We start from the raw sequence: 27,515 nt of genomic DNA on the forward strand, positions 1-27,515 counted from the left end.
ATGTGGTAGATCACAAACAATTTGATATCGCACAAATTGATCTCAGCATCGTGCGTACGGTATTTTATATTCAGAAAATCCCAAAGTGTCTCTGTATGGCCGTCCTATGCCACGAGAAACTCCAATCAGGCTCCTATGTCCTCTGCCTTCATGATTGAATGTCCACTTCGTTTGAACAACGAACACAACAATCGAGGACGGCTTTGCAATGAAAAATACAGCTATACTGGAGCTGAAAAAAAGAAGAAAAAAACGTGCTCAGGATGAGACTCGAGTACACGCATACTCTCCCAGCAGGTGAAACGCAAATTTTTGTGAAAAATGCGTGTCGCCGACTGACCAGTAATTTCGCCTGACGCGGCAAGGAAGGGAGAAGGGGAGGAGACGAAAGAAAGGAACTGGCATGGATAAGCAGTGTTTGCAACAAAATGATAAGCAAGAAGTTAGTTTAAACACACGGCGAGGAGACAATAATTTGATAACCGCAATCAATAAAACTAGCTGAACCGACATTTGTGTACTTTATTCATGCAATGTAAAAACTGTGGAGACGATGTGCAATAAAACGATGAGAATATGAAGAAATGGTGTAGGGAAAAAATATATGGATTCAAACAAGTTTTCGTACAACACTCATCAGGAATCGTCGTTGTACTAAAGGACACTGAAACAAAAATTGAACTATTATAGAAAACCTAAGTTAGAGAAATAACACTAAGAGCAACAACAGTGAAATTTACAAGTGTGAATTTTAACAATCAAAGCGAGAACTCCTCCTCCTTTGTTCATTTCTCGCTTTGATTGTTAAAATTCACACTTGTAAATTTCACTGTTGTTGCTCTTAGTGTTATTTCTCTAACTTAGGTTTTCTATAATAGTTCAATTTTTGTTTCAGTGTCCTTTAGTACAACGACGATTCCTGATGAGTGTTGTACGAAAACTTGTTTGAATCCATATTTTTTTCCCTACACCATTTCTTCATATTTTCATCGTTTTATTGCACATCGTCTCCACAGTTTTTACATTGCATGAATAAAGTACACAAATGTCGGTTCAGCTAGTTTTATTGATTGCGGTTATCAAGAAGTTAGTTTCAAAGCTAAAAAAACACAATTGATTTTCTAACGTTGCATTGTTTAACACTTTAGACACACAGTTCACATACACCACTGTTAATTTCTAATGGTGCATTGTTTGACAAAGCAGGCAAATAACGGGCCGCCGAAGAATGAACAATATACTGGCTTGAATTGTTACAAATTTCGTGAGAATTGAATATGACAGTATACCTAAACTGGGACTTCCCAAGGGATTCATAGTCTTTGGCTGATCATGGCGTAAGAAAAGGTACAAAAATCCTCAGTCTTCTTTATAATAGCAATAAAGAGAACAAATTCTGCAGTCATCGCCACACTACAACGAAGTCATGTGTTATGAACCCTCTAAGATTCTCTAAATTGTCAGGATCGTACGACCACACGGAACGAGGACAACTCTTTTCCTTTACACAGTATATTTCACTTCATCGAATAATTAACAATGAACACTAATAACACCAGCTATTTATAGCATGCAAAAAACAGCGTACATGCAAAACATAAGCATATAAAACTGGACATAACAGCGTATACAGCAAAACGCACACAACGCATATAGCGTATGCCATGCAGCAACATCAGCGGTACGGCGGAGTCGGAATACAACATTTCAACGAATACAATGCCATAAGCGCGAAGGCCTTTCCCAATTGAGAACTGGTGGTTTACAACATTCTCCCCACCAAAGGGCTTCTCACCGCCGTACAACAATGCACACAAGTCAAAAACGATCCGGGGCTCTGACTACGCGCCCAGAACGCGTCATCTCCTGCTGCCGTGGTGGTGGTAACGGTGCTGACGGTTCATACGCTGGCTGCTGAGGGACGATAGCAGGTTGAGCGGTATCGGCATGCCCAGGGGCCACGTCCTGTGACGATACTTCTAATGGCACTAACCTTTGGATCGGCCTTAACAGGGTACTGGTACTCAACTTAACCTTGGCAACACGACGCTTACCATCTCGACCAGGGAATAACTCGATGATCCGTCCCAAACGCCAGAACTGTTTGCGCTTGGTATCATCGAGAACAAAGACAACATCACCCATAGCTAAAGGGCGCGACATGGTCTGTTGGTGCTTGTTCAGCTGACTTAGGTACTCCACCTCCCAACGATTCTTGACATGCTCCAGTGTCCGACTGAGGTAACGCAATCTCGATGACATCTGCGCAGCGTCCAGGGTACCTGCTGGCTTCTCCGACGACATCCAGATGTTACCCATCATCATTGCAGGGGTTACTGGTGGCTCATCCAGGCTATCAGACACATAAGTTAGCGGACGACTATTCACCACTGCTTCAACCTCATACAAGAGGGTTTCAAGCTCCTGGACCTTCAGAAACGCTGTTCCCATTACCTTTTTCAAGGCACTCTTCACTGTACCAACCATTCGCTCATAGAAGCCTCCATGCCATGGTGCAGCTGGAGGATTGAACATCCATGGCACACTCAGTTTGTCAGATGCCGCCTTGAACGTTGTAGCGTTATCAGACCTGATCCGAGACGGCAAACTACGTCTCGCGACAAACTTCCGAAATGCCATCAAGAAAGACTCGGTACTTAAACTATCGACCACCTCCAAGTGAACTGCTCTGGAGGTGGCACACACAAACAATGCTATCCATACCTTCGGAGATGACTCACCATGGCGCACGTACAACGGACCAGCATAGTCGATGCGGGTAGTTGCGAACGGCCTCTTGTGAACAACTCGGTCTTCTGGCAGCGGCGGCCAGACTTCTGAGGCAGCCTTAGCCTTATAGCGGCGGCATGTAACACATCGCTGAGTAATGTTGCGTAGCGCTCGTCGACCACCGATAATCCAGAATTTCTGACGGATGAACGACAAGACTCCTTCTACACCTCGCTGCATCCTTTCAACATGCATTTTCTCCAACAGCAACTCGGTCAGATGATATTTGCCTAACAGAACTGGGTGCTTGGCTCCATACGCCAACTCGCTGTGCTGAAGTCGTGCCCCGGCTCTGAGCACTCCATGCTCATCCAGAAACGGTGCAAGCTGATACACCTTCGACCCGGGCTTCACTGGTTGACCTTGCTTGATCAGCTCAAGATCCTCAGCGAAACATGCGGCTTGAACGATGCGGTACAATACGTTGTCTGCTGCAAAATAGAGTTCAGCACGAGGCTCAGTGTGCTTCCACTGCAACATCCGAGTCACCATGCCCTGTGCCCTCGACCATTTACTGAATCGGAGCCACCATTCCTTATCAGATTCTCGACTACAGGTGGTGGCTGACACTCGTACTTCTACACTGGACTCATCTGTAGCTGCGGTTGAGGATGCGGTGGGCCAGTCATTGGGCTCCGTGATCCAGGTTGGTCCGCCCCTCCAGAACGGACTACGGATCTGCTGTGCACTACTCCCACGCGACGGTAAATCTGCTGGGTTGTGAAGGCCCGGGCAATGGTTCCACACAATGCCGACCTTCTTCGATATCTCTTGGACTTGACTGACGCGGTTAGCCACAAATGTTTTCCATTTGTACGATGGATTACTGATCCAATGAACGGTAGTGAGACTGTCAGTCCAGCCATAAACTTGCGTGACGGTCACACGCAGCTCCTTCACCACAAACTCAGCGTAGCGAGCCGCTAGACATACTGCTTGTAACTCAAGGCGGGCTAACGTGGGCGGAGACACAGGTGCCACTTTCGCCTTGGCAAATACCAAGTGCGACTGTCCATTGACGACTGCATACAAACAACATCCAAACGCTTTCTCACTGTCATCGGCGAAGGCATGAAGCGCAATTGGCGTGTCAAGATTGCAGCAAATCCAACGTGGTATGTCAATGCTCACCACTTCGGCCAACTCTCCCCACCATTGCGCACATGCGGTTGCGATGCCATCAGGCAACATATCATCCCAGTCGCCTCCGACTTTCCAGGCTTGCTGTAGCAGTATCTTTCCCGGCACAAATGCCGGTGCTGCTAGACCTAGCGGATCAAACACTGATGCAACACACTTGAGGAGAGATCGCCGGGTCCAAACAGACGGCCTATCGGACTCGCCTAGCGCTGCTATGCTGAGCAAGTCATCACTGGTTTTCCATTTCAGACCGAGGACTTTATCTCCGGCCTCTGGATCGCACGGGATTTCGTTGCCTCGCCACTTGCGTAACTCCATGCCAGCATCCGTAAGCACACGCACGCTGAACTCTTGCATCTCCTTGGCTTCCGAGGCATTTGAGACACTAGAGACCAAATCGTCAACGTAGAAACTCGTGAGCAAGAGATCAATACGATCTCGCTCTTTGGGTGCAGACAACGCCCGTAGCTCCTTCAAGTGATGCTGAATCACCGCAGTAAGCATGCACGGCGAGCAGTTTACGCCAAATGGCAGTTTCGTTAGCCTCCAGGTTAACAGTTCATCGCTGTCGCTTCGACCGGGCCACAAGAAACGCAGGTACGGACGGTCTTCGGGATTAACCGCGACCATGAAGAAAGCCTTGCGGATGTCCGCTTGCAGCGCGCTCTTATATTCACGGAACCGTAATAGCATACCTGCGAGACTTGGCAATAGCGACGGTCCAGGGTCAACCGTGTCGTTCAACGACTTGCCATCTGGAGCCATCGCCGAAGCATTGAACACCACTCTTAATTTCGTGGTTGCAGCGTGCTCGCGGAATACACCATGATGCGGTACATAGTACCCGGCATCGCTCTCACATGGCTCCAGCTCAATTGCTCCAAGCTCGCGGTACTCCCTGATCAGCACATCATCATAGAGCGCACGCTTCCCATTCCTCTTCAGCTTTTCAAGAAGCCGCGTTGCGATGACTCTAGCTTGAGCATAGTTATCCGTTGGGCGACGCTCATTTCGCCACAAGAGACCCACTTGGTACCCGCTGCCCTGGCGACATAGCGGGAACGATGGCAGGTGCTGATGTTGTTCGGGAGGTTCATCCAACTGCCATAGTTGTTCAATGTGGGCTGTGACACATGACACGGTCACCGGCTGACTGTTTCGGCTTGGTGCAGACGCTGGACCAGATAATACATTACCTATCTCTGTGTTCCACACCGTCTCACCATTAACTTCCTTCTTGCTGCGCAGTACCGCGTTGATATAGTCTGCACCAATCAGCATATGTATTTCGTCTGATGTTCCTTGTTGAGGCTTGTCACTCAGCTCTACTCCCCAACTGTGCCACTGCGCAATGGTCTGCGGACTTGCGCACTTCAGGTCCAGCTCAAGCGTTGGTTTCACGAACGCGCGTACCCGAATGCTAGCGGAGCTACCCTGGATCGCGATGGCGTACTTATCCATGCGCTGTTTGGTTGGTTCCGTGCCGAACGGCTTCACCTCTACATTTTCAACCCCAACGTGTTCTGCATCGATTGCTGACACCAACGCTGCAGTCACGAATGACGCCTCAGCAACCGAGTCCAGGAACACGCGAACCTTCGCGTTTCGAGTTCTTCCCTCAACTCGTGCCACTCCGGTTATCAGCCGCACACTTGGCGAGTGTAGACAGCACGACCCAACATTCTTCTCCGTAACTATCTCAGTCGGTTTCTCCCGGCTGTAACCTGCTCTATCCAACACATCATGTATTAGCAGGTGGTGTTTCCTCTGGCATTTCGTGCATCTCGAGCCTGACCGACATTCTCTGGCCATATGGCCATACTTAAGGCAGTTCCAGCAGAGTCTCTCTCGCTGCAGAAAACCCTTTCTCCCTTCCTGTGGCATCGACTTTAGCTGCTTCTCTGCATCTGCGACCGATATCGCCATGCACTGTGCCGACGCTGTGGGCCTTGGCACGGATCGTTCTACTGGCTTCCTGGCAGTATCACCCTGTCGTCCGTGCGCGACCTGGTAAGACGCGCCGTGCTCCTGTACCTGGCGCAGTGACATCCCGTAGCACTGCCGTTCGACCAGGTACGTCTTCATCTCAGGTCCGCATTGCTCCAAGATTACCTGCTTTGCCATTGCTTGCAGCACCGGGGACATTTTTCCTATATCGGCGTTATACTTGGTGTCCACCTCGCCATCTTCTGTCATAGCGAGTGTGGCCCACACCTCTACCTCTCGGCAAACACGGACAACGTATTGATGAAACGACTCATCTGACCGCTGCTTGCCTGTCAGCAATGTCTTCCACGCTTTATCCGGAGTCTTTCCGAGCGAGGCAAGCAACTCTCGTTTTGCTTCCTCGTAATTATTGCATCCAATACATATCCTCTCCGCTTTGCTACCCGCTAGCGCGATGCGCAGTCGCAGCAGCCATTCGCTTTCTTCGAACTCGTTCTTGGAACAGATGTCCTCGAACAGGTCAAGATAACGCTCCAATGGCTGCGTTCCATCATATGAGGGGATTTTCATCAACGGTTGACGCCCACCGCTGTGACTGGGAGATTCCTCTTTACCTCCCATCGTGGCTTTACCCTCCCCCTCCTGCGCATTGGCGATGCGCTCGTTAATCTCCTTTAGTGTTTTCGCAAACTCGGTGCGGAGCGCCTCCTCTCGCCGTCTGGCACTGCGCTCCTCACGCTCCGCGTACTGTTGGAGCCTCTGCTCCACATGTACCTTCAACAACTCGCCTTCTAATCCTAACCGCTCTCCATTGTCGATAAAGCTGGCTCCCAAATTGTTCCATAGTTCCTCTGCCATGCTCGCTCCTATCCTGGCGTGGTCGCCAAATGTTATGAACCCTCTAAGATTCTCTAAATTGTCAGGATCGTACGACCACACGGCACGAGGACAACTCTTTTCCTTTACACAGTATATTTCACTTCATCGAATAATTAAAAATGAACACTAATAACACCAGCTATTTATAGCATGCAAAAAAACAGCGTACATGCAAAACATAAGCATATAAAACTGGACATAACAGCGTATACAGGAAAACGCACACAACGCATATAGCGTATGCCATGCAGCAACATCAGCGGTATGGCGGAGTCGAAATACAACATTTCAACGAATACAATGCCATAAGCGCGAAGGCCTTTCCCAATTGAGAACTGGTGGTTTACAACATCATGAAAGTTTACCAGATTTAATTTTCTTGTCACATTCATCAGTGGAAAGTCGTGACTGAAGAGTAACCATGCTGAACAATGAATAAATATACATTCAATGATGTGTTACGAGAGCAGAATACAGTGCCAAAATAGAATGAGGGAAGGTGAGACAATAGAAGTGAAGTGAGAGCTAAGTGCAACGGCGGGTGAGAAACTAATAATTATAACGCTAAAACTGTGGAGTGAGACAAACAATCATGCTGTGCACCTACGAAAACAATTTTAACGCAACTACATGTTTCTTCTGCTTACAAAGATCAGGCTAATGCAAACGAATACAAACAGCCTCAAGTACTTTCAACTGACTAGCATACCGTGCACGACAAAGAACAGAAAAACTAAAATCATCATACACCTGCAGACACTTAGGGTGAGACAACAAGTGAAGAAAAACGGCAGACTTCTTACGGTCACAATCACCATCTGATTCCTCGTTTCCAACAACCGCAACCCCGTCCTCCGTCTAATCTCCCAACTCGTCCTCAGTGTCGTCTTCCGTGTCATTCTCCTCATCAACACCGATCGGTCCCAGGCTCGCTTCATGTTGTTTAACCTCTGTTCGTTGACTCCTCCTTTGATTTTGATGGTAAATTGTTACCATTGTTGTTGTTGTTGTTAAATCTTGTGTTCCCAGTGTCTTCGCCGGTGCTTGATCTCCAGGTGACAATATGCCCATTACCCGACTCCAAGGCTCTGGACACGGGTAATGGAGGCACTATTGCCGATGACGGAAATTGTGCTAACGATGGCTGTGGCCGAGGGTTCTTAAGTGGCCTGCCGCGTTTGGGTCGCAGTGCCCGTGCCGAGCCAGTCAGCATATGCAGTGGGACGTGCTGCTTGATACGTGCGTTCAGATGTTGAAGAGTCCTACCAACGTACCGACTACCGCATTGTCGGCACTCAAATTGGTATACCAATTTAGATGCAAGTTGGGTTGGTAGGACATCCTTCCTCACCGTGAACGCACGTACAGTTGTGAAAACGGGTACAAAATGTACCGCGTAGTAAGTTTGCTGTACAATTTTCCGTACCACACGACTCATGGGTAATGAGAGGTTACCTTTCCAGGGGAGAGAAAGATACGTGGGACATTTGTCCCGGCCAAAACGTTTTTCCTTTTTATGCAGCCTTTCGCTCATGAGTTCCTTCAATAGATCGTCGGGTATCCGTTCTTTAGAAAAACGGACTTAAGGAAGTCCAGTTCCTCAGCTAGTTTGGAAGAGGAGCAAATACGCTCCGCTCGATCCACCAAGTTAAGCCTAGTTCACATTCGACGGGGCCCGACGGGACGCGACGTAAGGATCGACGGGAAGCGACGGGACGGTCTGACGGCGTCCAATGTGAACACCAGGAACGGGAACGCAACCGTACTACCGTACAGATCGGGAAGCGACGGAAAGAGTTGGATCGATCCACCTGTTCATACCGTAGACGGGCGTAGACGGGGACGCAAGCGTACAAAACGGCTGCAATTCGAGTGTGAACAGGAGACGGCATCGTGCGCCGACTACTACCGATTCGTACTTGGATATTTTTAGCATTTCGAACACTGCGCTTCCCATGATAGCTCACAGAATGGCTAGCACAACTTGAGTTGAATTTTAGCAACATAAGATCTCATGTCACTTATTGGATTTAGGGATAGTTTAGAAGCGTGACAGACGAACTATTCTATCATTTCCTGGGACTATTATTTGAATGCCACAACTTTCAGGGCTAATTTTTGGTCTTCATGAAAACTGGTATTGTGAACTTGATTCCGCTTCTTTCAAGGATAAATAATTGAAAAGAAGTCCCGAAAAGCGAGAAATTAGGTCCGAAAGTCACCCCGTCACGGACCGTGCCTTATGACTCGCGCCGTTCGACTTTGAACGTCGCAACGACTGCTGCATGTCGTGTCGTACGAACCGTACAGGATTTTACAGCTCACCCCAGCCCTTCCGACAAGCCCTTACGTCCCGTACCGTGGGCGTTGCGTCGAATGTGAACTAGGCTTTACGCACCAGATTCACCTTGTATTGGTACGAACAATACGAGTCAAAACATTATGTACTGGCCGGTGAATGTACACAGATGTTACGGTACCCTGACTAGACTTTTCCACAAGGACGTCTAGAAAGGGAAGTTTGTTCGCTTGTTCGTGTTCACACGTAAAACGTATGGAAGGATGTAGGTCATTTAGAATACCAAGAAGGATTTGGCTATCTTCAAGAGAATCAAACCAGGTGAAGGAATCATCAACAAAACGAACGTACGATGCTGGCCACAACTGTTCTGCAATCAGTGACTCTTAGTAACCAACGAACACATTCGCTAAAACTGGACCCAATGAAGAGCCCATGGCTACCCCATCCACCTGCCTGTACATAATGTCACCGAAGGAAAACTCCACACCAGTCGTCACGAGCAACATCAGTTCCCGGAACGCCGTCTCTGATATCCAAGGCGTGTCAACTTCATCATTTCGGTACAACACATCTAGGCAAATATTGATAGTCTCTTGAACAGACTCACAACATCAAACGAGCACATATGCGCGGAGGCCGGAACCGGGTGGGAGCGAAGGACGTCAATGAATTCGAAGGTGTCTTTAACTGTATGTTTGCAATAGAACATTTGCACGATGTCAAGCCAACCACACAGCCATTTAGAGATATTATATTGCGGTGATGCAACCATGGATAATATGGGGCGCAACGGACAGGCAACACAATGCAATAACAACACAAGATAACACACCACAACAACATTCAGCTCAAGACCAAAGTGGACGCTGTGATGAGGTAATGCCCTCATCGCTGTCTTTGTCGTTGCCTCCCCCAGAACCGCCACCTACATCTATCAACGGCGGTGCTCGGGCTGAGTCTGTGGTGTCGGTGGCACGTGCATATATGGATGAGGCAAGCACTGAACGTGAACAACGAGAAGGAAGGCTGAAGGGAACGGAATTCAACAAAGAAAGTAACACAATCAACATTCAAAGACCTAGACGATCAACGGCTAATTATTCAATGAATTATTGCAGTACTGCAGATCAAGCACCGGCGAAGACACTGGGAACACAAGATTTAACAACAACAACAACAACAACAATGGTAACAATTTACCATCAAAATCAAAGGAGGAGTCAACGAACAGAGGTTAAACAACATGAAGCGAGCCTGGGACCGATCGGTGTTGATGAGGAGAATGACACGGAGGACGACACTGAGGAAGAGTTGGGAGATGAGACGGAGGACGGGGTTGCGGTTGTTGGAGACGAGAAATCAGATGGTGATTGTGATCGTAAGAAGTCTGCCGTTTTCTTCACTTTTTGTCTCACCCTAAGTGTCTGCAGGTGTATGATGATTTTAGTTTTTCTGTTCTTTGTCGTGCACGGTATGCTAGTCAGTTGAAAGTACTTGAGGCTGTTTGTATTCGTTTGCATAAGCCTGATCTTTGTAAGCAGAAGAAACATGTAGTTGCGTTAAAATTGTTTTCGTAGGTGCACAGCATGATTGTTTGTCTCACTCCACAGTTTTAGCGTTATAATTATTAGTTTCTCACCCGCCGTTGCACTTAGCTCTCACTTCACTTCTATTGTCTCACCTTCCCTCATTCTATTTTGGCACTGTATTTTGTTCTCGTAACACATCATTGAATGTATATTTAATCATTGTTCAGCATGGTTACTCTTCAGTCACGACTTTCCACTGATGAATGTGACAAGAAAATTAATTCTGATAAACTTTCATGACTTCGTTGTAGTGTGGCGATGACTGATGAATTTGTTCTCTTTATTGCTTTTATAAAATTGTTGTCTCCACGTCGATTAGTCTTCTTTATGGTTCGTTTAATTAATGTTTCGTTATGTTGACACCCCCCTTCCTTTTTTGTTATATTGATGAAGAAATGGAGCAGAAATAAAGGAAGCGCGTGCCATAACGTTTGAAGGTTCTGGAAATGTCAATGCTTTTCGAACAGAATCTGTCATTGTCACAAGTTTAGATAATTATCCGTAATGGATGAATGCCTCATGGCTTCAATTAGTGATCTAAAGGCCAAATCATCTTCGTTCTACGCTTCCGAAAACTTCAGACTATTTGAAAGTTATAGAGGGATACATGATTTAACATTATCCACTGTAATGCAGTTCTGAACATGTAGGAAGAATTTGTTGCTTCATTCACTGTGCGCTGCCGTCTGAGTATCTCATGCACGTCACCTTTTTCATCCAACGACGAGGGTTTGACCTTTTGACGGTGCCCAGTTACTACTCTGGACATCTGGACATCGTCTACATTTCTTTCAATCTCTCGCTAGTTACGGCTCAGCTAGATGGCAACCTCTCTGTGTAGGATCTGAACTCACTCGTTCTTCATGCTCATTCTTTTTTTGCGTATCGCCTGTGATTGTCGGCTGTAGTCGGACGTCCCTTTTCTATTTGGATAGGGACTTAGTAAGATGGAAATAGTGTTGTTTTCCCCCTGGTTCCCACCACACAGCAACGCAAACTCTTGAGTGTGTCTCCATTCTTTTTATTATAACAACAAATGGCGAAGGCGCAGAAGGAGAATGGAAAACAAAGGTCAAACGAAAAGACAACAGGAAAGACACAAAGAACCCACAAATAACGAGCAGTAATATAGCGAATACAAATCCATACTGGCCAACCACCAAAATCTCTATTACTTGACAAGACATGCAGAATCCATGGATTTCTCTCAAAATCCCTGAATGGCTCGAAAACAATAAAAAAACGTTCGACGGCATAAACTGCAGGTCTGCCGTCAGCACAGTTCGACTCTGCAGTGCAGTTCGATCAGTCGGCACCCGCGCCTGCCAGTGCAGATCTTGCAGGCTAGGCTGATCAGGTCTTGAAAGTGCCGTGCACAGTTCGAAGTGCGAGTGGGCACCGTAAATATTTCTAGAAGAAGGAATGGGACATTCGAGGTGATTCAATGGAGCGTAATAGAGCGTTCAGGAACATTCTGTATCAGACAAAAGTGTGACTTTAATGGGAGTTTGTTTCAAATCAAGCAGAACAATATCAAGCCTTCGGTGCTCAATGAAGCGATCGCACCAGATGGTGAAATCCCACAGAATCTTGATCTTTTGATCCTGCGGAGAGATGACGTATCTCTAGCATCAGGCACGTCACCCGCAGGTGCATGATGCTCTCGGACCGATCACAGTGGTGCTTGTAGTACTCGTATTCAGAAGGTATCCCATGCACACGCAGAGGCCAGCCGATTATGACGCTCCAAGTAATCCCGTCCAGAGAGCTTTGAACACTCGCATAGGATATGGGCAACCGACTCGCTTGCCTTCCCACACATTCCAGACAGGTGGCTTCCGCTGTGATGGAAAATTTGGGGCTTGACCAAGCTTCATGAGTTCCGCATCTGACTGAAACACATACGCTGCAAATTGCTTTTCTCCATGGTGACAACAACATGGATACTTTGCAAACCACGTCCACCCTCCTTGCGATTGACGTATTTACGGGCTACATCAGCGCGTGGATCGAGAACTCCATGCATAGTCATAAGCTTGCGCGTTCCTTGGTCAGCAGATTTCAACTCGTCCTGCGTCCATGCCAAGATACCAGCACTATACCATATCAAAGCCGCAGCCCAGGTGTTGATGGCTGTGATGATGTTGTGGCCGTTAAGAGCTGAACGGAGTAGTCGTATGAGGCAGATGACGAAGAACAGTGGGGATATGGAGGCCCCTTGGAAAATCCCTTGCTGAATGGCCGCCGATCTCAAGGTGTTGGTGCCGTTCCAACGGTCCGACTTCCACTAAGCCATGCTAACAGTCATAAGTCTGCGTACGGATTCTTGTTTGCCAAACAGTTCCTATATTATTACTATTAGACCATATATGACATCAGACACTGGACTCTACATGAGTATATTATGACATCAGACACTGGACTCTACGACACAAGAACAAAATACAACAACGTGCGTAAATGATAGTCGAACGGAATTTCGCAACATTAGGACTATCGCCGGATGTCATAGTTCCACGCTGGCCATATTCAATGTCACACAGAGTGGATTTAACTACTGCATGATTCTCGCCTACGGTTCTGTTCCATGCTACTTGACATAACCAAAGGATCGCACGACCAAAAAGTGGACACTTGCAACATTATGTCAACATTCCTTTTCAACAGCGAAGGTATGTTTAGCACACCTTTCAAGGGCATTATTGATCAGTTACGAAGGAAACTGTCTGTTTATCTATGCCATTTCGAATTACATTGTCAATCCGCTCTAGATAATCGGTGGGATTATTCTTCTCAAAGTTTAATGATGATGCCAGTCCTTCTTCTTTCCCATCGTGGACCTTTCATGTATCGACTTTGCTGTTAGGACAATAAAGTGAGTAATAACTTCATGTTCTCCGTTAAGTTCAAATTTGAAATTGAGTAATAACTTCATGTATTGACAGTACTATTGTATTGTAAGCGCACATAAGTGTTCTTGTTCTGTATTGTGCAAGGACATGTGATGTCTGTGGCAACTCTTGATTGTATCTCACTTCTTATTATAAGAACAAATGATGAGGTCGCAGAAGGAGTTTTACAAACCACCAGTTCTCAAGTGGGAAAGGCCTTCGCGTCTATGGCACTGTATTCTTTGCAATGTTGTATGTCGACTCCGCCGTACCGCTAAGGTTGCTGCATGGCATACGCTATATGCGCTGTGTGCAGTTTTTACTGCATACACTGTTATAATGAATACCGTGGAAGCCACACAAGAGCAGTATATACGCAGAGTGTAGCGCCAAAAAAGATGCGAATTATGTCACCTAGTATGCAGAAAGGGGGGGGGGCGGACAGAGAGAGAGAGAAAAGGCGCAACTAGCACATGACGGAGGAGAAGCAGCAGAAGGTAGCGCGCATTGTGCTCTGTGAATGGCGTTACGCAGAGTGTAGCGCCAAAAAATAAGATGATGCGAGTTATGTCACCTCTATACAGAGGGGGGGGGGGGAGAGAAGGTGCAACTGTGCACATCACGGAGAAGAAGAGCGCGCCGTTGTACTCTACGAAGTGAGGGTACATGTGTAGTATCCCTGCCCGACCAATACGGAAGCAGTACGGAACTAATACGGAGCTTGCCTGATGTATATTTAGTGTATCTCCGTATGTAAGCGTACGTCGTCTGCTGCATAAAAGCGGCTGCGCATTTCTGTTTTGATGAAGAGAAGATTAGATTAGATTGGATAGCAATCAAAGCTAACTCGAAGAATAAGGATTCAGCCTCTAGGTGAGCACCGGAGAGAAAGTTATTTATTTTGCCGCTTCTTCTTGCAATAACGATTATATCTCAGGTGTGTACCTGAAAGTAGAATAAAAGTAATTCTTGTTAATTGCACCGCGCCTACCACTCGGCTACCTATTACATTGGTGGCAGCGGTGTGTTTTAGAACAACGTGATTCGACCCCAGACTACCATGGCGATTCTAAGCGACCTGCTACCTTCATGAATACTACCGGTGGTGATGTCGAAGCTGATGAGGACGACAACAGGCAGGCTGCTGCCCATGACAAGGAGGGTATTCCCTAAGACCACCAGCGTTTGATTTTCGCCGGCACGCAGTCGGAAGCAGGAGCCCACTCGTCACTTGGTACTTCGTCTCCGTGATGGGATGCAGATTTTCGTCAACACTCTTCCTGGCTAGACCATCACTCTTTACGTCGCGCAAAGCGATGCTATTGACAATGTGAAGACCGCGACTCAAGACGAGGAGGGAGGTCATTTGTCTGACGCCGAGCTAGCCGCTCTGGGTGACCGGCTCAACCAAGATGAAGATAAAACCTGGCTTGCTCTCCGCCGTAGCTCCAGCAGCCGCCGTGGTTACTAACGCTGATTCCAGGTATGGCATTTTCTTTCCTGTCTTCCTTCAGTCTCCCTGTTCTTTTCAGTCTTCCTTTATGCGAGTGTGTGAATCCAGTTTAGTTTGGTAGGCGTCTGATCATGGTGAGCCACGGTTTACCCAGCTAACGTGGGACAATGTGTGTGACAACGCCCCTTATAGTTATAGTGTATTCAGTTCGGTTTTTGAACTGCGATGTTCCTGGCGGGTTGTGCCAGCGTAGTGCAGCAAGAGTGCTGTGGTTTCAGGTCCTATTTGGAGGACAGTTCTTTCCCCTTTTGACCCCGTGAGATCGTGTGAACCTGGTGTGCTTTTACTTCTATTTTATGATTTGTTATCAGTTCATTTCTTCTGTCTACTCTAAACGTTATCATTTCCGATATAATTTGCCATCTTCCGGTTGACGCTGTTGTTCGTAACTCCTCACTAATTTTTTTGAAAATCACGAGGGCGTGATTATCTGTAGGAAGGGAGGGTGTAGTATCCCTGCCCGACCAATACGGAAGCAGTACGGAACTAATACGGAGCTTTGCCTGATGTATATTTAGTGTATCTCCGTATGTAAGCGTACGTCGTCTGCTGCATAAAAGCGGCTGTGCATTTCTGTTTTGATGAAGAGAAGATTAGATTAGATTGGATAGCAATCAAAGCTAACTCGAAGAATAAGGATTCAGCCTCTAGGTGAGCACCGGAGAGAAAGTTATTTATTTTGCCGCTTCTTCTTGCAATAACGATTATATCTCAGGTGTGTACCTGAAAGTAGAATAAAAGTAATTCTTGTTAAAGGGGAACTCCACGAAAAAATGAAAATTTGATAGCCTGTAGAGTTTCGGGCGCTGAGTCGAATGGTCTTGGTCCGAAGTCTCTACGAGAAAGCGTTCTTGAGATATTTCAATTTTAGCCACGCCCCATACCAATGTATGTGTGACGTCATTGTGGCAATGCGCGAAAATACTTGGATTTTGAATCTCACTTTCTTCAGGACGAAAGTCACTTCAGAAAGTAGTTTGCCAAGTCGCCTGAGCCGCTGCAATGCCAAATTGTTGTGTTGTTGATTGTGCCAGTATCACATCATCCTCCTGGGGTTAGTTTTCTCAAATTCCCAAAGGATGGAGACCTGGCAAAGCGCCGAGATGTTGCAATGCGTCGTGAAATTTTCAACCCTATTTTCGCAGCACGAGCTATGTTTGCTCGCTGCATTTATGATCCAGAGGGACTTGAGAGCTGAGTTTTGACGAGTACGCCGTCCAGGAAAGCCCTCATCAGTGTACCAGTGCCCTCCGAACCGTGAGCCTCCAGCAAAGCGAACTCAACAAGCTGCAACTGAGAAAGCAGGGCGAGATACGTCCCATCAGGATCAGAAGAGTACATCACCCCATCAACTCCGACTGCAGCTAGCTGATGAACGATATTACCCCAGTAACTTTGCGCATACCAGTACTCAAACTGTGCACATCTGTCATCAACTGGGACGCAAACAGACAGACCCCCAGCAAGTACGAAGGTTACAGAACTGTTTGCTTGCGATGTGCAGGCAGCATGCACGACGAACTGTCTCACCAATCCTGCCAAACTGAACCAGTGTAAGTTGATTGCGTGGATATGTCTCTATTTATAACAGCTACCCTACTTCTAGGCATGGTTGCATGAATACCATATCACTCAGAGCAGTTGTTAGAAGTCTGGACAGCCTTGGAATAGTGCAAGTAAAGTGAAACAAAAATATATTACACTCCGAGTTCCACGCTTGCGGGATCACCAGGCCAAAAAAATCTAATTTCGAACAAGGAATGGGTTCTGGTTGTATGCGAAAGAAAAGTAAGTGAAGACCTATTGTGCAAGGAATACAGTGGGAACTACACATATTATACACATGCACTCACACCATCACCCACATGCGTGCGCGTGCGTGTGCGTGCACACACACAAACACAACAACACACACACATACGCACCCACATACTCAAACTCACTCGCACGCACGCTAGCCTAAGGATAGTACATATGCTGTAGTAGTGGTATACTTAGTGAAATGACTATGTGTACATCTAATGACGCCGCCACTCCACGCCAGAAGACAACAAACATCTGCTGCAACATTTTTGCTCCCGTCTCTTATGGGCAACACAGGGAATGAAACGAACAATGCAATTGAGAACAAGAGTCGTCCTGTACGGTGAAGTTTCCATTTTCTCATACAGCAGTATATTGTCTAAGCAAGTGTGTTTTCTCCACATTCTTTTTGCCATGCAGGTATATCACAGTGTCATGCCAAACTACATTCTCAAACGCATTCGTTTCTCAATTCTGGGGATGATTGGACACGCACATCTCGCAGCTCTTGACGACGTCAATGTCAACCGTCGCCACAGCACAACCAAAAAGACCGTGATAGGAAGGTATAAAGTCCAGTTCTCAAAGCATAAAGAAGACTGTGGCCAAATAGAAAATTATACGACAGAAAGAGCTATGAGTATGTTGACAAGCTCATGTGTGAGGTGGTAGCGGTTGCAAATGGCAACCTCCATGTTCCTGCCTTGGAGAAGCGTGTTTCCCTGCCAAATTCCAGGTGGAAGCCTCCTGAGAAGGCTGAGGTGGTGCAGGATTTGGATATCTTTGCCTGATGGTATTCACAACGCAGGCTGGAAGACGACAACGAACGTGCTTGCCCAATTTGCCGTGTACATAGTGTGTACTGCCTGTGTGCCGCATAGCGTAGAGATCTACACAAACACAGAATGTCATATGGAATGTGTATGATGAGTGCTTGTACACATACCACATTGCTGTACCGTAATAATTATTATAGTCAAATACTCATTTACTCTACATATGCGCTGTATTGCACCTACCGGTACCTACCTGCACTTTCAGTGCGCGCGCCATACTAATTTAGTGTCCACTGGTACAAAGATGGAGGGTCTTGTAGAATTTACCATAATTGCTGATTTCAAATTGAATTCCAATGATCTGGGGGATGAATACTGATTAGGACGCGTTCGATTACCTACTAGTACAGAGATGTCTTGGTCAGAAAGTACAGATTTCTTACTCTCCTGCCAGAATTTGTGCATTATTTTGGTGTACGCTTTCTTGACCCCACGCTTGTACGTTGCATGCCATGGTATACTAGAAAACGAGTTTATTGACAAAGTCTATCGCTTGAAACGATAAAGTATGGGTTCGGTTGTGATCAAATGCACCCATGGTGCTCATAAACTGTGTGCAGTGCTCTCTTCACCAACAGAACACTACCTACCATACTTTGTAGATCTTGTACCAATCCAAGGGAAAATGACAAAGACAAATGTGAGTCATGCATGAAAACTTGTGATAGCACGGTCTATAGTACAGAACACCGTTGTTCGTGCTATGCCTGACAACAATAATTAGTTACACACAAAACATTACGCGCATCGATCCTCACAAGATAAGTCAAGACATACTCGGAGCAAAGAGAAATTTGTTTGTGTCATGCATGAAACTTGTGATAACTACCAGTACAATGTCTTTCTTGTGCGACGCCTACTGTAGTGCGCCTGACAACAATAAATTTCCCCCAAAAAATAAGAATAAGTGTATCATGCTGATACGCGATCCTCACAAGACAAGTCAAGGCAAACTAATTGAGGCTTACCTAATGTCAGACTCTTCTGTCACTGGCATTGGCGGCTTCTGCATGTCGAGATAACCTCGAAGAGCAGTGATGAGCACAGCCTAATGCAAGGATGCGATCTCGTAATCTGCGAGGTCCGCTACGCAAGAAACCTTGGGCCGTCTTGTCGACAGCGACGGCAGCATCCTACCAGCAAAATCATTCCCGCGGGCTGGGCATGGCTATACACTTTTGTCCACGCTCGCACCAGTCGGAGTCCCAAACGAATCGAGATTCTGGTGGCCAAGCTACTCGTCTTCTGTCGGACGCAGCTGCTGACGCATCTTCTTCCTCCACATTTGTTACACGCGATGGCAGCTCCTCAGCAGAGTATCTGGGCTCCCTGCCCCAACCATACGCGGCGGTGGGCTGTTGGTCGTCCTCACTGGCCTCAGCATCGCTGCCTTCATTGCTGGGGACAGAGGATTGTTCGGAATCGCCCATCTTCCCTTGAAATACCAACTAAAATAATTAGTGCTTGTAGACTGGCGAAGAGAAACGACTTTGCCACAATGACGTAGGCAGCCCGTGATGATGTAACCAAATGGCCGCATGACGTCAGGGCGCGGCCCCCGTTTTTGCAATTTCAAAGTGAAATATCTCAAGAACGCTTCGTCGTAGAGACTTCGGACCAAGACCATTCGACTCAGCGCCCGAAACTCTACAGGCTATCAAAGTTTCATTTTTTCGTGGAGTTCCCCTTTAATTGCACCGCGCCTACCACTCGGCTACCTACATGTATTACACATGCCAAATAATTATGGTGTTAATTCTAGCACAGGAGGGGAGCACGGAGCCCCATGAGTCAATGCACTATGAGGTTAAACTTCCATGCCAAACTGTTACCACCAGGGACGCGACGAGGCATCAGGAACAGAATGGATTTGAGTGACCCACCTCATATTATAACTATTCAGTGATATTGAAGTAGCAGCAGGGGAAGCTGAGAAAATTCACAACAAATCCCATCCGGTGCTTATGTTCACATGGGGCTTGGCATCACGAATCTCAATCGCCTCGCGCAGTTTGCGACGGGCTCAATCAGACTCTCTTCCTATTACTTCAACTGCAGAGAATGCACTTTGCCCATAGTTAAGCTTACATCCAGGGTGAGTGGTACGAAAATGTTGGCCCCATGGCTTGTCGAGTTCCTGGCGTCTTGCCTCACCATTATGTTCTTCCAGGCGAGTTTCCAGAAAGCGGCCAGTCTCACCAACATATTGTTCCGGACATTCTTTGCACTTCAGCTGATATACAACATTCTTCTGCATACATACATCCTGTCCCCCGGATATACACGAGATACACGGCCCCTTTGGGCGACCTCTCTTTTTCGGTTGTAGCGGATTTGCAGCCTTGACACATAGAGGAGGAACGAGGGCGGAGCGACACAATGTGCGCCTCAGGCTACCAGTGTGCTCATATACGACTCTAACCGGAATTTTTTACTTTCTGATTGCTTTATTCACTGCTTGATTTACTTTATCTGACTTATATGGAAGCTTTAGAAATGCGCAGCATGGGTTGGCATGGCGACGACACTTTGGCCTTATGGAGGCAGTGCGTGCCTCTTCAATGATTCTCTCTGGGTAATTGTTCAATCTTAATTGTTCATGAACCCTCGCTTCACTTTCTGCACGCATTCTGGTATTCGATGAGAGCCTCTGAGCTCTTAGGAAACAACAGCTCGTCCCGCGGCCCAACTCCTGTTGCCGCCGTTGGTGTTGCGTCACCCAGTGGGCATACGACCAATGCTGAGCCAGTCCTATAGCGGGCGTTGGTGGTGGACGATTGTGTGTCCGACCAGACAAGGCGTCTGCTGGAACATGGACCTAGCTTTGTCCCGTCGACGGGGAGGCTCAGCAAGCAAGAACGAACAGATGTTGAGACATCGGTAGAGAGGATGGCGTTCACCCTCCGGTGGCAACAGCCCCAGCCTCAGGGTGTGGACCTCAAAGAGGAGGACCCACCGCCAGAGATCAGACAGGACAAGAAATTGTGGAAGCTGATGAAGCGTGGCTTTAAGCAGCCCCCACAGATGGATGACAAAGACGAAAGGAACATGGCCAACTTCCGCGACAAGGTGTTACGGGCTTATGACAGACACACACCCTCTAAGCCCAATCTGACGCAGGAGGAGCGGGTGGAGCTGAAGCGACTTCGCACAGACCAAGAAACCATTTTAAAACCATCGGATAAAAGTAAAAAACGCGTTGCTATGAGACAGGAGCTGTATTTGCAGAAAGCAGAAGACATATTATCGAACATGACCATGTATGAGAAAGTAGATTTGACCATAGAGTCCTACGAGACCAAGACACGAGAAGTAATACTGTCAGAGTGCAAGAACATGGATTCAAAACTCCTAAAGTCAATCCTACCAAGCAGTACGAAGTTCCCCGAGTGGTACGGTCTTCCAAAGGACCATAAGCAGAACTTACCATTGCGACCCGTGGTAGCAGCGTGCGACAGCCCAACGACTGGAGTATCTATTGTATTGGAGCGCATCCTACAGCAGCTCATTCCATTTGTCCCGGCCCACCTGGCTAACACGACGGAAGCAATAACCCACATCTGTGACGCATGTCCGGGATTGAACGCCCCCGATGGCACCATTGTTATGTCCATGGATGTAGTCGGGTTATATCCGAGCATACCTATTCGGGAGGGCGTTCAGGCAGTGGTGGATATGCTGCAGCAGTATTCCCAGCGGATTGACATGTTTGGGCTGAGTGTGAGCGGGGTACGGAATCTGCTGCTGTTTGTTCTCAGCCACAACTATTTCAGATTCGGCCATCAGATCTATCACCAAGTGGACGGGGTTGCAATGGGTAACAGTCTTGCACCCCCATTTGCGATTCTTTTCATGCATACGGTTGAGGCCAGGCTTCTGCAGGATTCTCCGTTAGTACCGCTCCTCTACAAACGCTACATCGACGATATCCTGCTGCTATGGACCCACGGCAGAGAGAGCTTGATGCGGTTTGTGCAGCACTTCAACTCTGCACACCCAAGTATCAACTTCACATATGAGCTCAGCGAGGTGAGTGGCTCCATAAATTATGTGGATATCACAATTATGATCCAGGAAGACAAGCTGGCATACAAGCTGTACCAGAAGGCATGTGCTAGTGGTCTACTCATTGATTATACTTCGGCAGTTCCCCACCATATCAAATTGGCAGTTGCTTCGTCGCAATTCCTAAGAGCTCAGAGGCTCATATCGAATACCAGAATGCGTGCAGAAAGTGAAGCGAGGGTTCATGAACAATTAAGATTGAACAATTACCCAGAGAGAATCATTGAAGAGGCACGCACTGCCTCCATAAGGCCAAAGCGTCGTCGCCATGCCAACCCATGCTGCGCATTTCTAAAGCTTCCATATAAGTCAGATAAAGTACATCAAGCAGTGAATAAAGCAATCAGAAAGTAAAAAATTCCGGTTAGAGTCGTATATGAGCACACTGGTAGCCTGAGGCGCACATTGTGTCGCTCCGCCCTCGTTCCTCCTCTATGTGTCAAGGCTGCAAATCCGCTACAACCGAAAAAGAGAGGTCGCCCAAAGGGGCCGTGTATCTCGTGTATATCCGGGGGACAGGATGTATGTATGCAGAAGAATGTTGTATATCAGCTGAAGTGCAAAGAATGTCCGGAACAATATGTTGGTGAGACTGGCCGCTTTCTGGAAACTCGCCTGGAAGAACATAATGGTGAGGCAAGACGCCAGGAACTCGACAAGCCATGGGGCCAACATTTTCGTACCACTCACCCTGGATGTAAGCTTAACTATGGGCAAAGTGCATTCTCTGCAGTTGAAGTAATAGGAAGAGAGTCTGATTGAGCCCGTCGCAAACTGCGCGAGGCGATTGAGATTCGTGATGCCAAGCCCCATGTGAACATAAGCACCGGATGGGATTTGTTGTGAATTTTCTCAGCTTCCCCTGCTGCTACTTCAATATCACTGAATAGTTATAATATGAGGTGGGTCACTCAAATCCATTCTGTTCCTGATGCCTCGTCGCGTCCCTGGTGGTAACAGTTTGGCATGGAAGTTTAACCTCATAGTGCATTGACTCATGGGGCTCCGTGCTCCCCTCCTGTGCTAGAATTAACACCATAATTATTTGGCATGTACCCTCACTTCGTAGAGTACAACGGCGCGCTCTTCTTCTCCGTGATGTGCACTGTTGAACCTTCTCTCTCTCCCCCCCCCCCCCCGGTGACATAACTCGCATCATTTTTTTTTTGGCGCTACACTCTGCGTAACGCCATTCACGGAGCACAATGCGCGCTACCTTCTGCTGCTTCTCCTCCGTCATGTGCTAGTTGCGCCTTTTCTCTCTCTCTCTGTCCCCCCCCCCCTTCTGCATACTAGGTGACATAATTCGCATCTTTTTTGGCGCTACACTCTGCGTATATACTGCTCTTGTGTGGCTTCCACGGTATTCATTGTTATTACCTGACGATGGCCAAGTGCCGAAACGTTGTAAAAATAACGGAGCTGGTTCGGATGTTATGTGCAGCGCTATGGGAATGGGTGTGTCCACCCGAATTCTTTTCACAGATGAAGCTGCTGGAAGCCTCAGCCCTTCTTCATACACTGTTATGTCATGTTTTATATGCGTATGCTTTCCTGATATACGCTGTCATTTGCATGCTATAAATAGCTGGTGATCTTAGTGTTAGTTTATTATATTCAATCAAGTGAACAATACTGTGGAAGAGAAAATAGCTGTCCTCGTGCCGTGTGCTCGTTCGTTCCTGACTTTTAGAGAATCAGAAGGGTTCACAACATTTTGGGACCACGCCAGGATTGAAGCGCTCATGACAGAGGCACTAAGTAATTTGGAGGCCATCTTCATCGCCAATGGAATTCGGTTAGAATTGGAAAGCGAGAAGTTGGAGGAACATGTAGAGCAGAGGCTCCGACAGTACGAGGAGCGTGAGGGGCGCAGTGCCAGACGGCAAGAGGAGGCGCTCAGCACCGAGTTTGACAAAAATCTCAAAGAGATTAACGAGCGCTTTGCCAAGGCGTATGAGGGTGATGGTGAAGCCGCCAATGAGAGTGCGATTGGAGGTACAGCGGAAGCTCCCAGTCACAGCAGTGGGCGTAAACCGTTGATGAAAATCCCCTCATATGTTGAAACGCATTCACTGGAGCGTTATTTCGGCCTGTTCGAGGCCACCTATTCCAAGAACGAGTTCGAAGAAAGCGAATGGCTGCTTCGATTGCGTATCGCGCTAGCGGGTAGCACAGACGAGAGGATCTGTATTTGCTGCAGAAACTACGAGAGTTGCTTGCCTCGTTCGGAAAGACGCCAGACAAAGTGTGAAAGACGTTGCTGACAGGCAAGCAGCGGTCGGAGGAATCTTTTCACTAATCCGTTGTGCGTGTTCGCCGGGAGGTAGAGGTGTGGACCACACTCGTAATAAGATGGAAGATAGCGAGGTGGACACCAAGTATAACGCCGATACATTATTATTATAATTATTAATGTTTATAGGTAAAATGGCCCCTTTGCTGGAAGCATTGGCAAAGTAGGTGATCTAGGATTAATGCGGACCTGGTCGAACGGCAGTGCTACAGGAAATCTCTGCGTCAGGTTCAGGAGCACGGCGGGTCTTACCAGATCGCACACGGACGACAGGGTTGATACTGCCAGGAAGCCAGTGGAACGATCAGTGGCAAGGCTCATTGCATGGCGATATCGGTCGCAGACACAGAGAAGCAGCTGAAGTCACTGCCAAAGGAAGGGAGAAAGGTTTTTCAGCAGCCTATTATGAAACTACTTCAGTGGAAGTGGTGTGGGTGAATTTACCAAATCATGCTGTTTGCTAGGCCTGTCCTTGTAAATCCTATTGCGCTGACGGAAGTGTCTGTTGCTGGCAGTTCCTGTCAAAAAGACTGAAAGGCACCATTCTCAACTCCTGTGTGGGTTTGAGCGGTCATGTTGTTGTATAAAACGGTCCAAGTATAGGTTATGATTGGTGGTTTTATGCGGTAGAACGCAAGCAGAATACGGAAAAAACAAGTGCGAAGATAAGCGCCAAGAGTAACTTTGCCGCTGAGTAGTTGTTTGAGTGTTATTTCGCAGTACATGTATTTGACGTTGTTTTGAGGCCGTGTACTGAAACCGTGATTTGCATCCACGAGAATATGATTGTTATGAACCCTCTGAGATTCTCTAAATTTACAGGATCGAACGATCACATGGCATGAGGACAACTCTTTTCTCTTCCACAGTATATTTCACTTCATCGAATAATTAACAATGAACACTAATAACACCAGATATTTATAGCATGCAAAAACAGCCTACATGTATATCAAAACATACACATAAAAAATATGACATGACAGCGTATACTGCAAACCGCACATAGCGCATATAGCGTATGCCATGCAGCAACATCAGCGGTATGGCGGAGTCGAGATACAATATTGCAACGAATACAATGCCATAAGCGCGAAGGCCTTTCCCACTTGAGAACTGGTGGTTTGCAACATTCTCCCCACCAAAGGGCTTCTCACCGCCGTACAACAATTCACACAAGTCAAAAAAGATCCGGGGCTCTAACTACGCGCCCAGAACGCGTCATCCCCTTCTCCTGTGATGATGGTGGTGGTAATGGTGCTGACTGTTCATACGCTGGCTGATGAGGGACGATAGCAGGTTGAGCGGCATCGGCAGGCCCAAGAGCCACGTCCTGTGACAATACCTCTTCGAATGGCCATAATCTCTGGATCGGCCTCAACAGGGTACTGGTACTCAACTTAACCTTGGCAACACGTCGCTTACCATCTCGACCAAGGAATAACTCGACGATCCGTCCCAAACGCCAGAACTGCTTGCGCTTGGTATCATCGAGAACAAAGACTACATCACCCACAGCTAAAGGGCGCGACATGGTCTGTTCGTGCTGTTCAGCTGACTTAGGTACTCCACCTCCCAACGATTCTTGACATGCTTCAGTGTCCGACTGAGGTAGCGCAATCTCGCTGACATCTGCGTAGCGTCCAGGGTACCTGCTGGCTTCTTTGACGATATCCAGATGTTACCCATTATCATTGCAGGGGTTAATGGTGGCTCATCCAGGCTATCAGACACATAAGTTAGTGGACGACTATTCACCACTACTTCAACCTAATACAAGAGGGTTTCAAGCTCCTGGACCCTCAGAAACGCTGTTTCCATTACCTTCTTCAAGGCACTCTTCACTGTACCAACCATTCGCTCATAGAAGCCTCCATGCCATTGTGCAGCAGGAGGATTGAACATCCATGGTACACTCAGTTTGTCAGGTGCAGCCTTGAACGTTGTAGCGTTGTCAGACCTGATACGAGACGGCAAACCACGTCGCGCGACAAACTTCCGAAATGCTATCAAGAATGACTCAGTACTTAAACTATCGACCACCTCCAAGTGAACTGATCTAGTGGTGGCACGCACAAACAATGCCATCCATACGTTCGGAGATGACTCACCGTTGCGTACGTACAACGGACCAGCATAGTCGATGCCGGTAGTTGTGAACGGCCTCTCGTGAATAACTCGGTCTTCTGGCAGCGGCGGGCAGACTTCTGAGGCAGCCTTAGCCTTGTAGCGGCGGCATGTAACACATCGCTGAGTAATGTTGCGTAGCGCTCGTCGACCACCGATAATCCAGAATTTCTGACGGATGAACGACAAGACCCCTTCTACACCTTGGTGCATCCTTTTGAAATGCGTTTTCTCCAACAACAACTCGGTCAGATGATGTTTGCCTAACAGGACTGGGTGCTTGGCTCCATGCGCCAACTCGCTGTGCTGAAGTCGTCCCCCGGCTCATCCAGGAACGGTGCAAGCTGATACGCCTTCGACCCAGACTTCACTGGTTGACCTTGCTTGATCAGCTGAAGATCCTCAGCGAAACATTCGGCTTGAATGATGCAGTACAATACGTTGTCTGCTGCAAAATAGAGTTCAGCACGAGGCTCAGTGTGCTTCCACTGCAACATCTGAGTCACCATGCCCTATGCTCTCGACCACTTACTGAATCGGAGCCACCATTCCTTATCAGATTCGCAACTACAGGTGGTGGCTGACACTTGCACTTCTCCACTGGACTCTTCTGTAGCTGCGGTGAGGATGCGATGGGCCAGTCATTGGGCTCCGTGATCCAGGTTGGTCCGCCCATCCATAACGGACTACGGATCTGCTGTGCACTACTCCCACGCTGCGGTAAATCTGCTGGGTTGTGAAGGCCCGGGCAATGGTTCCACACAATGCCGACCTTCTTCGATATCTCTTGGACTTGACTGACGCGGTTAGCCACAAATTTTTTCCGTTTGTACGATAGATTACTGATGCAATAAACGGTAGCGAGACTGTCAGTCCAGCCATAGACTTGCATGACGGTCACACGCAGCTCCTTCGCCACAAACTCAGCGTAGCGAGCCGCTAGACATACTGCTTGTAACTCAAGGCGGGCTAACGTGGGCGGAGACACTGGTGCCACTTTGGCCTTGGCAAATACCAAGGGCGACTGTCCATTGACGACTGCATACAAAGAACATCCAAACGCTTTCTCACTGGCATCCGCGAAGGCATGAAGCGCAATCGGCGTGTCAAGATTGCAGCAAATCCAACGAGGTATGGCAATGCTCACCACTTCGGCCAACTCTCCCCACCATTGTGCACATGCGGTTGCGATGCCATCAGGCAACTTATCATCCCAGTCGCCTCCGACTTACCAGGCTTGCTGTAGCAGTATCTTTCCCGGCACAACTGCTGGTACTGCTAGACCTAGCGGATCAAACACTGACGCAACACACTTAAGGAGGGATCGCCGGGTGCAA

At 47.6% G+C, this 27,515-nt stretch overlaps 1 protein-coding gene and 1 long non-coding RNA gene across 2 annotated transcripts in view; both read right to left on the reverse strand.

Moving 5' to 3' along the window:
- The window catches only part of LOC135810260 (leucine-rich repeat-containing protein 15-like), a 342,979-nt gene that overhangs the window by 78,210 nt on the left and 237,254 nt on the right, over positions 1-27,515 (reverse strand). The gene's annotated exons all lie outside the window — the stretch shown is intronic.
- Positions 17,416-19,440, reverse strand: LOC135810259 (uncharacterized). Its single transcript, XR_010552297.1, has 2 exons — positions 18,659-19,440; positions 17,416-17,744 (listed from the first exon to the last, which is right to left on the reverse strand). It is a non-coding gene; the product is annotated as an uncharacterized LOC135810259 (long non-coding RNA).

This window comes from Sycon ciliatum, chromosome 2, assembly GCF_964019385.1.
Source record: "Sycon ciliatum chromosome 2, ocSycCili1.1, whole genome shotgun sequence".
NCBI classification, from domain to species: domain Eukaryota; kingdom Metazoa; phylum Porifera; class Calcarea; order Leucosolenida; family Sycettidae; genus Sycon; species Sycon ciliatum.